At 41.5% G+C, this 12,469-nt stretch overlaps 2 pseudogenes; both read left to right on the forward strand.

Annotated features, from left to right (window-relative positions):
- On the forward strand, positions 1–2,384 carry LOC119903630 (annotated as a pseudogene).
- Positions 2,385–10,708: 8,324 nt separating this feature from the next.
- On the forward strand, positions 10,709–11,660 carry LOC119903631 (annotated as a pseudogene).
- The last annotated feature ends 809 nt before the right edge of the window (positions 11,661–12,469 follow it).

A 12,469-nucleotide genomic window follows, 5' to 3' on the forward strand; every position in this document is an offset into this window, starting at 1 on the left:
ATGGTCTGCCCCCAGACATTGTTTCAGATCGAGGAACCCAGTTCACCTCAGTGGTCTGGAAATCGTTCTGCTGTACTTTAGGGGCTTCTGTCAGTCTGACCTCTGGCTTTCAGCCTCAATCCAGTGGCCAAGCCGAATTGTCCAACCAAGTGATGGAGACCTCACTACGTTGCCTGGCTTCCACCAACCCAACCACCTGGACCTCACAGCTACCGTGGATTGAATACGCTCACAATACGCTACCATCATCAGCCACAGGTTTGTCACCATTTCAGTGCATCTGTGGATACCAACCTCCTCTTTTCCCGTCACAGGAAAAGGAGATCTCTGTACCCTCTGTCCAGTTTCACATTCACTGTTGTCACTGGACCTGGCACCGCTCCGCCCTCCTCAGAGCCTCAGATTGCTATTGCAGACAGGCCAATCGCCAACACGCCCCTGCATATTCTCAGGGTGACAAGGTTTGGCTGTCCACCAAGGACATATCCCTTAAAACAGAATCCAAGAAACTGTCGCCCCGGTTCATAGGCCCTTTTGTCATTGAAAGCATTATCAGCCCTGTAATGGTCAGACTCAAATTGCCCTGTTCTCTCCGGATTCACCCTTCTTTTCATGTTTCAAGCCTGTCCCATCAGCCCATTGCCTCTGCCTCCTCCTCCCAGGATCATCGATGACGAGCCCGCCTACAGCGTGCGCAGGTTTTTGGATTCCCGCTGCCGGGGATGGGGGATCCAGTATCTTGTGGACTGGGAGGGGGGCAATCCAGAGGAGAGGAGCTGGATTCCCCGGCGCCAGATCCTTGACGCCACCCTGATCAGCGACTTTTTTCGTGCTCACCCTGATAAGCCTGGAGCGCCTGGAAGCTCAAGGGCGGGGTACTGTCACGGCCCTCCCTGTTGCGATCTAGCCGTGACTCCTGCTGAGTGTGCGAGACTGAGTTTTGTTTTTGTTGTTTCTTTTGGTGTGGCTGTGTTTTCGTTTTGGCCCTTTTCCCTTTCTCCACCTCTCCCTCATCTGCAGGTTGTTTGGGAGGCGTGACTGTTGCCTGGGGAAACTTTTTCCTTAATTGCACTTATTTATGATACTTGAAAAAGACACAATCTCTTTCTTTTGGTTTGTTTTCTTTTGGCTGTTATTTGTATTTTTGCCATGAACCATTGCAGCTGCTACCGACATGGGCGCCGCCATCCAGCAGTTTCTGCTGTTCAAATCAAACCTGTTTTGAAAACTTTAATGAGGGACGAAAGTTTCAGTGTCGGTGTGTAAATCTCATTGATATAATGTGAGGTCGTATTTATTTTTCAACGTGCAACAATGTCATGTCTGTGGATTACACATCCTTGGACGTTGAGCACTTTTCGGAAATTAAATTTGTCCACCTGGTCTTCACTTCACTTCACAGCACATGAAAGGCACAAAGCGAGGTAGATTCACTGTTTTCAGTCATTGATTGGATTTGAATGTAAATATCCTTTCCGATTATGCGTGCCTGCTTTTTTTGACCTCATGTCTTAGAGTCAAGTAAAGTTGAAAGTTAAAATAAATAAATTAATGAATATAAGTATATTTCAATCACTTGTTTTGAGAGTTGTCTGACAAGACTTGGCCAACTTCCACATTTCTCGCCAAACCCATCAGGTGAGAGGCTTTACCTCCCTTTGGACTGGCTGTACGGCTCAGCCGGCTTCTTCCCCAGGTTCCTGATGGACATTCTGTCTGACACTCATTTGATCTCACGTACATCTTGTTTCATTCAGATCTATCTTATTTACACCTATGCATCATTTGAACGGACCATCCTCAGCATCATGGCCTATGATAGATTTGTTGCTATTTGCCAGCCGTTACACTATCACAGAAAAATGACCTTTAGGATGGTGAGACATCTTCTGATTTTTGTTGTGCTCTACCCTGCATTTGCTATAGGTGTCGGTCTTTATTTTACTGTTCGATTGCCTTTGTGTGGAAATAGAACAGAAAAGCCTGTGCAATCTAACTGGCCTGTGGTCAGCTCTCCTGTGTGGACACAACTCTGAACAATATTGTAGCTCAATTTATTTTGATAACCTCAACCTTTGCCCCTCTTTGTCCTGTACACCTATCTACGGATTCTGCTTGTGTGCAGGAGAAGCTCGTCTGAATTCAGAGGAAAGGCGTTACAAACCTGCCTGCCCCACATAGTGACATATTCATTCTCTGTCTTCTGTGACCTGTCACTGGCTCGAATTGAAGTTGATAAACTGAATCCAATCATCACAGTTGTTTTATCTTTAGAGTATCTGATCATTCCCCCCATCAATAACTCTCTAGTATATGGCCTGAATCTGCCTCAAATCAAAGGATTTGTGAAGATATGCAAAATGGGTCCTGCTGCCAGAATGTAAAACTCATCATGCACAAGCTGTATAGCAAACAAGGAAGCTTTGATGATGCAATAATCCAGGTGTGATGAGATGAAGGCGTGTAAAATGATCTCGGTGTCCTTAAAAGTTAACATAGATTGAATTTTTGCTATATTTCTAAGTTGATAAAAACATGATTGAACAAGTTTTGTGGTGTGCTGCTCGAAATTTAAACCACCAGGATTTCTGTTTTGTCTGAGTTCAGTTGGAGGAAATTATTTGACATACATTTTTTAACTTTACAAAGGCAGTTCTCAGCATTCCAGGGTCTGTGGATCTGACGGGCAAGTATATTTGTGTCATCAGCATAAATATGAAAAGAAATGCCATGTTTATGGATAATATGTCCAAGGGGAAGCAGATACAAGGAAAACAAAATGGGTCCTAAGGCCGACCCCTGAGGCACACCATATTTAACTGGACAGAACGAAGAGACATAGTTGTTTACAGACATGCAAAACTTCCTATTTGACAGGTAGGATGAAAACCATTCTAGGGCAGTACCAGAGATCCCCACCCAGTGCCTCAGTCTGTCTAACATGATGTTGTGATCAAATGGTGTCAAAAGCAGCGCTAAGGTCCAGGAGTACAAGGACTGAGCACATGCCTTCATCAGCACAGTCTCAGTGCTGTGGTTCTTCCTGAAACCAGACTGAAACTTTTCAAATATGTTGTTATTTTCCAGTACAGTGAGCAGCTGTTTGGACACAATTCTTTCTAGAATCTTTGCAATAAAAAGGCAGTTTTGAAATTGGTCTAAAATTATGTGGGAGGGAGGGATCTAAACCAGGTTTCTTTAAAAGTTGGTTCACGCAAGCCGTTTTAAAATAATCAGGGACACAACCAGTAGATAGGGAGCTGTTAAAAACAGAGATCAAATGGGGCCCAACAGAATCTATTACTTTCAGTAAAAACTTTGTAGGTATTACATCAAGTAGTGCTGGAGGACACTCTCATTTGTGATACTGTTTTTAAAAGCTCAGACAAGTCAATGGGATAAAACTGGTTAAAACTCTCTTGTTGCTGGTGAGGAACCTCTGAGTAAGAGGCCGCGGGGGTAATAGAGGCTCTGATTGACACCACCTTATTGGTAAAATAAGATCAAAACAATTCACAGTCATCATTACTTCCAGCTGAGGCACAAGGAGGGGTTGGGTTTACCAGCTGATCCACAGTCTTAAACAGAAACCTGGGATTGTGTTTATGTGTAGTAATGAGTTCAGAAAATAGTGTGTTCTCGCATCCTTAACCATGTTATTGTAGTTAATTAATAAATCCTTCAGACTGAGGTAATGGACTTGGAGACTGGATTTTTTCCATCTGCGCTCTGCTTTCCTGCATTCCCTTTTTAGGCTGTGAATGCTGTCATTTATCCAGGGTTGCTTACTAGCTTTAGACGTAGGCCTAACCTTTAGAGGAGCAGTAATATTTAGTGACGACAAGCAGATATGATTGAAGTGATCGACCAGATTGTTGGTGTTGGAATCAGACAGGTGTTGGCTTTGGCTCTGAAAGAATGCGCAAACTTTGAAACACTTTGTTCATTAAAGAAGCGAGAACACACGGAGCTTGGTGAGGTGGCATGAGTAACAGGCGAATCACAGCTAAAAACAATACATCTGTGGTCAGATATGGTCATGTCCACTAATTCCACAGAGGAAATGCTGATACCCAGGGTAAAAACCAAGTCCAGTGTATGACCACGGTTATGGGTTTGCCCTTTGACATGTTGTTTGAAGTTAAAAGAAGTGGCCATATTTAAAAAGTCAGTTGCATTAACATTGGTGGGGTCATCAACATGAATAATGGCCACAAAGAACAATTCTGTCATAATTTAAAACCAGAGTAGATAAAAATTATAGGAAGTTCTGATAAAAATCCTCCAGGCAGTTTTGGGGGGCGATAAATTATAACAAATATGATAGGTTGCAGCCCTCCAACTTTAAGAGTGAGAACTTCAAAGGTGTTAAATTCATCACAGCGTACTTGATGACATTTAAAATTTTTCCTATACACGCTCACTAGCCCACCACCACGACCACTGACCCTCGGTTGACTAAAACAATCATATTGAGGCGGACACAGTTCAGCTAGCTATAGTCATTCATTTGCAACCAGGATTCAGTTAAAAACATAAAATCTAGATTTGCAGACAAGATAAAATCATTTAAGATAAAAGTCTTACTTGACAGAGGTCTCACATTGAAGAGAGCCATTTTAAATGTGTTTGTTCTGGGTGCTGGAGTTGGTGCAGTTGTCCTAATCCTTAAGAGATTACTAATATTTCTGTGTGGGATGTGCACATTTCGGTTTACTGGTCTATGCGTGATGATGACAGGAATAGAAGTCTTTGGAACAGCGCTGGGAGCTGACGGCTTTACATGCCAGCAGGTGGAGACAGTTGTTTGTGGCAGTGAGGCAGATATCTGTTTAGTGAGCAGTGGTGTGTCCAGCAGTGGAGTGCGTTAGCTGCCGATTGTTGTGTTGGAGTAGCAGTAACAGACCTGAGAGAAGGGCTACCCGACGGTGCAGGGCAGAGACGGCCTCCGGAGCGTCTGAGCACAGCCTCCTTCAGGATCCTACGTCGGGAAGCGGAGGTTTGACGGGATGACGGCCGTCGAGCAGGCCCAGCGGCAGACCGGCAGACCAGCGCGGGAGATGTAGCCGGTGAAGGAGATGCAACAGTGTTGGCAGGCACTGTGCGTCGAAAGAGATCCATATCAGGGAGACTCGAAGCCGCAGGTGCATCCGCTGGATGGACGGGAGTGTCGTCAGACAGGGCTGCATAGCGGTTGGAGAGGCCGATGTCCGGAGAAAAGGCAGCCCCATCCGAGCCTCTCTTGCAGCTACGGACCACCACTTCAGCCCAGGTTGACTGATGCTTTGGAGTCAAGCAGGAAGAAACCCTGGAAGGCTAGAGGGGTCCCATAACACGGTGTCCTGGATGTTAGCGGTTGCGCTAAGAGAGACAATCTGTTTGGCTTGTACTGAAGCCACATCCATAAAGCCAGTCAGCAGGGAATCTTTCTCTTTGAGTTCCTCTGAAAGTTGTTGGATGTAAGCAATCTTCTTGTTCGCTTTCTTAAGGAGTGTGCAGTCCTCATGGGGCAGAGTTATCTCGGCTAGCATAGCCGCCGGAGCTTTGTTGTGGTCAGTAGCGTTGATCGTGGTTTTTCGTGTTGATCGTGTCATCTAGCTTAAAATCCATGTCGGATGACTGAAATCCTTAACCCACGTGAAACTTAAGTTAAATAAAAAAGGATATAAAAAATGTAACGAAAAAGAGGGGCTAGTCCAAGAAGTGCCTTATAGATGAAAGCCACAGCCAATGAGTGTACCTTCTTGCATAAAGAGAGGGCCATTTAGCTTTATAGTAAAGGGTACAATGATGTGTCCTATAATTACAGACAGTGAAAAAACGCAGTTCACAATGATACACAACATCAAATTTCTGTAGGCATTGGGCAGAAGCATTCATATATATATATATATCAGATCACCATAATCTAATATGGGAAGAAAAGTGGCTGTCAGCAGGTATTTTCTAGCACGAATGGATAAGCATGTTTTTGATCTGTAGAGAAAGCCAAGCTTTATCTTGAGCTTAGAAACCAGGTTGCTAATATGAGTTCTGAAACACAGTTTACAATCAATGATTATACCTAAATATTTATAACTGTTAACTAACTCAAATTCATTTCCTTCAAAAGTTGAGATGCTTGTAGTAGTAACTGGAAGTTGTCTTGAGTTTGTGAATACCATTACTTTGGACATTTGAGTAGATGATGCAGTACAGTAAATAACAGTGTCATCAGCATAAAAATAATACATAGCATTCGATAGATTATCACTAAGATTGTTTATATAAATTGAAAACAATATGGGCCCAAGTACTGAGCCTTGAGGAACCCCCTTGGAAAAGGGAGAGCAAGAGCCAACAATCTGAACACTTTGGGCTCTACCTGACAGATAATTTGCAAACCAATCTACTGAATGCTTACACAGGCCAATGCTCAGTAGTCTATTTACTAGAATGCAGTGATCAACTGTCTTAAAAGCTTTTGAAAGATCTATGAACAGTGCAGCGCACATTTTCTTGTTTTCCAGTGCTGTGATGTTTCCTAAAACCAGATTGAAAGGGGGATAAGACATCATTTGAATTTAAAAATTCCTTTAGCTGCTCACCAACCAAGCGTTCAAGGAGCTTGGCTAAAACACACAGCTTGGAAATAGGCCTATAGTTGTTTAAAATAGAGGGATCGCCCCCTTTTAGTAGGGGTGTAACATGGGCTGACTTCCATACTTTGGAGATGTCATTTTCAATATATGTTAGATTAAAGATATTTTTTGATATTTTTTTTTATTTTTACTTTTTTGTGCCTAATTCCTGCAGAGCTCTATGGACTTTGGAAACTGATTGAGGAGAAAGATAAAATAGTTTGTCAGGAGGTAAGCATGGGTCAGAGGGGTGCTCCTGCGCACTGAGACCAGAAGAAGTAAGGCATGAGGATTCAAATAAGGATCCTGAAGAAATAAAGTGCTCATTAAAGCAAGCTAACATTGTTGGTTTATCAGTCACCTTGCCGGAATCAATCATAACATGAGGGGGTAGTTCACTGCAACTAATGTTTCCAAAGGAGGATTTTGAATTTGTTTGTTTTTCGTAGTTTCACTAAGGAAATACTCTGATTTTGACTTTTTAATGACAGATGTAAGCCTATTTCTTAGTTGCCAAAAGTAGACCCAATCAGCATCAGTCTTTGATTTCCTGGCCCTTGACCAGGCAGCATCCCTATCCTGAGAAGGCAGGAAATCTGGGGATTGTTTCGGCCTTTAACTCTAGATTTGCATACAGGGGCATGCTTATCTATGATCCTGAGAAAACCATCATAAAAGTAGTTCCAGGCCAATTCTACTTCATCTATAAGAAAGATTTTGTTCCAATCAAAATGAAAGAGGTCATGTGAAAAGGCTTGTTTACAGAAATGCTTCATATCCCTTTTGAAAATAATATGAGGCCCCTGTTTTGGGATTTTAGCATTCCTAACTGCTGCAATTGTACAATGATCACTCAGGTCAATGGCAAACACACCTATACCCAGAATTTGTGTGGAGCATTAGTTAAAAACAAATCCAGTAAAGAGGACTTTTCAGGGCAGTTGGGGTTTGGGGGAGTTGGACTATCAATCAACTGGGTAAGATTAAAAGAGTCACAGACAGATTTTAAACCATCTGAAATGGAGGATCCCTGGCTAAAAGTACCTCTCCAAATTCAATGCTCGATAGATGATGATTTAAAGAGCAAAGAGCCTCAGTATTTGCTGAGGGTGGCCTGTAGCAACCTATGACATGTCATTGTTTTCCCCAATGCAAGCTCTATCTTCAAGGCTAAAAGCTCTAGCTGCTTACTAATGGATACCGAATACACAATGTTACAAGGAAACGATTTTTTATATACTGTAAATGGCAATGCCACCGCCCTTCCTGGGGCGGTCACAACGGTAGACATTGTAGCCCTTGATTGCTATATCCTTATCTAAAATGGATTTACTAAGCCATGTTTCTGAGATTATAAGAATATCAGTATCTGTTGAGTGGGCCCAAGTTTGTATAAAATCGAGTTTGGGGAGTAGACTACGAGACAGACACGAGAGACACAGTACGAACAAGCTGCCATCTTGGAGGTGACGAGTCAGTCAGTAGTCCGGTCAGTAGTGGTCTGCAGGTCAGCAGTGGTCTACATGTTCGTAGTGGTCTGCAGGTCAGCAGTGGTCTACATGTTCGTAGTGGTCTGCAGGTCAGCAGTGGTCTACATGTTCGTAGTGGTCTGCAGGTCAGCAGTGGTCTACATGTTCGTAGTGGTTTGCAGGTCTGTAGTGGTCTACAGGTCAGCAGTGATCCACAGGTCAGCAGTGGTGTACATGTTCGTAGTGGTCTGCAGGTCAGCAGTGGTCTATAGGTCTTTAGTGGTCTGCAGGTCAGCAGTAGTCTACAGGTCTTTAGTTGTCTGCAGGTCTGCAGTGATCCACAGGTCTGTAGTGGTCTGCAGGTCAGCAGTGGTCTACAGGTCTTTAGTTGTCTGCAGGTCAGGAGTAGTTTGCAGGTCAGCAGTGGCCTGCAGGTCTGTAGTGGTCTACAGGTGTGCAGTGGTCTATAGGTCTTTAGTTGTCTGCAGGTCAGCAGTGGTCCACAGGTCTGTAGTGGTCTGCATGTTTAATTTACACAGTCCATATGTGCAGGTGGTGAAGTCGAGGTGAGAATACAGATCTGTTTGTGCACCACCCCGGCGTCTATGGAAGATTTTAATGGACTTGATATTTGTAACCCACAGAAAACAATCCACAAATGTGTACTATGATGTGCAAATATTTCGCTATCTACAAATATGTATTTTTACATTTGTGTTGTGTAAAATCATATCCACAAAAATACAGTGCAATTTGCAAATATTTACAATTTACTCTGTACACACATATTATAATTTCACATAAAAAGTGTTATTTACGCATTTGTGGATCTATTTTTACACACAAAACAGTATTAGCACATTTGTGGATCATTTCCTGTCAGTTTGCAGGTCATGTAACATTTGTGGAATTTTGTCCACTCTGTACCACAGAGATCTGTAAACAGAGATCTGTATGTGTGAGAGCAGTTTATTAGCTACACCAGCAGGTGGCGGTAGAGACATTACCTCTCATGAGTTGTAAGAATATCCATTGCAGTACCCAGGGTCATCTGTAGGAAACAACAACTTCTGCTTCTGCTGGACCACTTGACTCTACTCAGTCTAAATCTTTCTGTACAAGGGTATATAGTTTACTATTGAAGAGTTTATCAACCTGACAGCACAGTCCACTGCAGCGCAAAACTGAAAACTAAATATGCACAGAGGATATTATTAAAAACTACTGACGCTCTCGTCTGCAATTCTTTAATGCTATTTTATGTTATCTCTGCATTTTATGATGGTGATCATTCTATCTGTTAGCCGAGGTAAAGTCTAAAAAGGACTCTTAGGAAGCTAAATTCACGTCTAATATCGGGGAAAGGCGAGCCTGCATTCTGCCACTATCCTGGCTTTATGCTGGCCGGTCCACAACTGACCACGAGTGTCCGTGGCATACACAAGCCCTATGCGCTCCAGGGGGGCTAATGAATTATTTAACGGACATTGATTTAAAATCTGAGTTGGCAATTGGCTTATCAATATATATTTTTACAATTGAAAGGTGCAGTGTGGAATAGTTATGGGTCACTAGCGCGAGCACAAATAACACTGCTGATTTCAGTGTTTAAATGATAAAGTGATAACCTGTGATATGAAGTAAAATTACAGTATGTTAGAGCCCTCATTATCTATTCCTCTCACATTCAATTTATTTTGATCATAAACATTCACATACGCAAATCAAACTTTTATTGTGTATCAACGGACATAATAAGGGTTTTCATGGACTACTTCATTGACAAGTGCATCAAAACTGGAGTAGAAACGTTATTTTAAAACATTTGGTGGTACTTTGGAGTTTACTGACAGAGCCACACGGCCCGCACAATCTCTTTACGTCCCTTTGGACTGTACACGTTGCTGCTCGCATCCTAGCAGCAGAAGAAGATAAAGTCTCTACAGCTGCTTCTGTTTGGATCATTACAGGGTAGAGGTTCATCAGTCGAAGCTCTCATTTAACAAGCTGATTAACAAACACTGTTTTGAGCAAGCTCGTTATTATTACGAGTTGGTTGAATTGATTTTTTGTTGGTTAGTTGTAGTTTTGTAACTATTATAGAACACACAACAGGACAACAACAGATGTTTAGATTACCTGCTTGATTAGTAAACACACAGATGAGTAAGACTAATAACTAATCTGAAAATGTTTGATTTAATTTTATTTTTTTGTTAAAATGTGTCATCTACTTGTCTCATGGCAAGGTAAATAAGTTGCCCCTGACTTTGTTTTAAGTGTTATTCATATGCAAACTTTAACAAGTAAGCTCCATGATATATTGGCTGATTCTGCATGGGCTACATTTAACTTTGGATGGAAGTATTTGTAAACATACATTTTTCTGTAAATATGTCAGGGAAGGAAAGGATCATTTGATTCTTGCTTGTATTTCACTTATCTAATATTTGATTTAACTGTATATTGCCTTTATTTTAACTAAGCAAGCCTTCCAATATGTTTCTTGTTCAATGCAGTTTTGCCTCTACTCTTTCCTCTCCTTTCCTTTATCCTCCATCACACTCTCCTCGTGTTTCTTTGTATCCATCTCTGTTTTTGCTTCTCTGTTGTGCAGACATGATGAGCAATAACAGCTTTACTCCTGGGTATTTTCAGCTGACTCTGTTTACAGACTCTGGGCCCCTCAGATATCTGTTCTTCTGTCTGTGTCTGTTGGTCTACATGACTATAATCTCTGCTAACCTTGTCATTATTCTGACAGTCTGCCTGGAGAAGTCTCTGCATCAACCCATGTACATGTTTCTCTCCTGTCTGTGTTTAAACTCTCTGTACGGCTCAGCCGGCTTCTTCCCCAGGTTCCTGATGGACATTCTGTCTGACACTCATTTGATCTCACGTGCATCTTGTTTCATTCAGATATGTTATTTACACCTATGCATCATTTGAACTGACCATCCTCAGCATCATGGCCTATGATAGATTTGTTGCTATTTGCCAGCCTTTACACTATCACAGCAAAATGACCTTTAGGATGGTGAGACGTCTTCTGATTTTTGCTTTGCTCTATCCTGCATTTACTATTGGCATTTGTCTTTCTCTTTCTGTTCGATTGCCTTTGTGTGGAAATAAACTGCACAGGCTTTTCTGTTCTAACTGGCCTGTGGTTCGGCTCTCCTGTGTGGACACAACTCTGAACAGCATAGTAGGTCAGTTTTTTACGATAATAACCATCTTCATCCCCCTGCTCTTTGTCCTGTACACCTATCTACGGATTCTGCTTGTGTGCAGAAGAAGCTCGTCTGAATTCAGAGGAAAGGCGTTACAAACCTGCCTGCCCCACATAGTGACATTTGTGACCTATTCATTCTCTCTCTTCTGTGAGCTGTCACTGGCTCGATTTGAGGGTGATAAACTGAATCCAGTTATCACAGTTATATTATCTTTAGAGTATTTGATCATTCCCCCCATCAATAACCCTCTAGTTTATGGCCTGAATCTGCCTCAAATCAAAGGAGTGATTTTTAGATTTTTGAAGATACGCAAAATGGGTCCTGCTGCCAAAATGTAAAACTTCAAAATCATGCACATACTGCATAGCAGCAATATAAATAGGAGATATAGAATCTGTAAGCTGCTGTTATTAATACAAAATGCTTCTGAAACATGCTAAATGTTATAAATAAAGGTTTTCTTTGCTCTCACATTAATTTTAAGGAGATTGGAATTTTAAAATAGATCATCCTAAACCACAACAATAAGGTTAATATTGCACATGTTGTATAAGCATGGTTTAACTCACAGCTCCTCAGACTAAAACACTTCTTTGAAACTCACAACACAGAATCTAATTTGATAGAATGTTTGATGCGTCTTTGTTGTACTTTTTTCAAGATTTGTATATATGATGATATATGTGTGTTTTAATATTACTTTGTTGTTGTGTTGGGAACTAGTTGCCCTTTGTAATTATAGTAACACTAAATTCTAATGATGTAGAATGATCAACAAGCAAGACAAAAAAGGCAATTTCATGTGAATCCGTCGTTGTTGAGATATAACTGTGAACCAAAGTGTCTTTTCAGTCTGTGGTGGCAATTCTGTCAAAATAAACAACTTCAAGGAAACACTTTCTGTCGTTTTCTTCAGATCAAAGATGGACTCACAGTGACTCACATACACCAGAGTAAGCTAAAAAATAGTGCAAATGTCTCAAGAAGTGCATTATTTATCCTTTGCCACTATTTTGCTTTTTTGCTCACTGGTGATTTTCCAAAGTTACTAGCCACACAGCATTTTCACTAGCCAAATTTTGTTTTTAGGAAATTCCGTTTTATACGATATAAAGTTGACAATGGCGTTCTAAAATGTACTAATATT

The sequence above is a fragment of the Micropterus salmoides genome, unplaced genomic scaffold (genome assembly GCF_014851395.1).
Source record: "Micropterus salmoides isolate LMB-PRFRI ecotype aquatic unplaced genomic scaffold, ASM1485139v1 Ms_hic_scaffold_15, whole genome shotgun sequence".
NCBI classification, from domain to species: Eukaryota; Metazoa; Chordata; class Actinopteri; order Centrarchiformes; family Centrarchidae; genus Micropterus; species Micropterus salmoides.